The sequence below is a fragment of the Plasmodium relictum genome (genome assembly GCF_900005765.1).
Source record: "Plasmodium relictum strain SGS1 genome assembly, contig: PRELSG_99_v1_23, whole genome shotgun sequence".
Lineage (NCBI taxonomy): Eukaryota > Apicomplexa > Aconoidasida > Haemosporida > Plasmodiidae > Plasmodium > Plasmodium relictum.
Window position 1 is genome coordinate 1 of NW_021628781.1, and position 623 is coordinate 623.

Below are 623 nucleotides of genomic sequence, written 5' to 3' on the forward strand. Positions count from 1 at the left end.
TATATATATATAAACGTATACTTAGTTATACATGCTCTTTATTAATTTGTTTGTTTAATACTCTAGCAAAGTCATTAAACGGGCAATTAATAAATCAAAAAGTTAAATAAAATAAAAGCAATCCACTTGCTATCCTTTCCTTTTTCAATATCTCTCCATAAAAATTCATTCCCCTAAAAAAAAATAAAAAAGAAGATATAACATAATCATAATCGAGATGTGTCAAAAAAAAAAAAAAAATAGTAATAAGATACACTAAGTTGGTCAAGGTTCTAGTAACTTAACTTATTGCATGCAGTGTACCCCTAGATAAAGGAATAATTAAGTTATAAATAATTGTTTAGTACTATGAAATTAACTACGAACATATATATATAAGTTTTATTAAGGCAAACCTCAAACTGTACATTAAGGGCAATGAATTTATTCATTGATCATTGATAAAGAAATATATTAACCTTTTTTAATATAAAATTATATTACTAGTTAGGTAAATAAAAATCAACCATGAACTGACGCTAGTTATAAAAAAAAAAATACGTATATATATTGCTATATTTTGTTTATTTTACTTTTATATATCTTTGTAATTTAAAAAAAAAATTTTAATTTTTTTTTTTTTT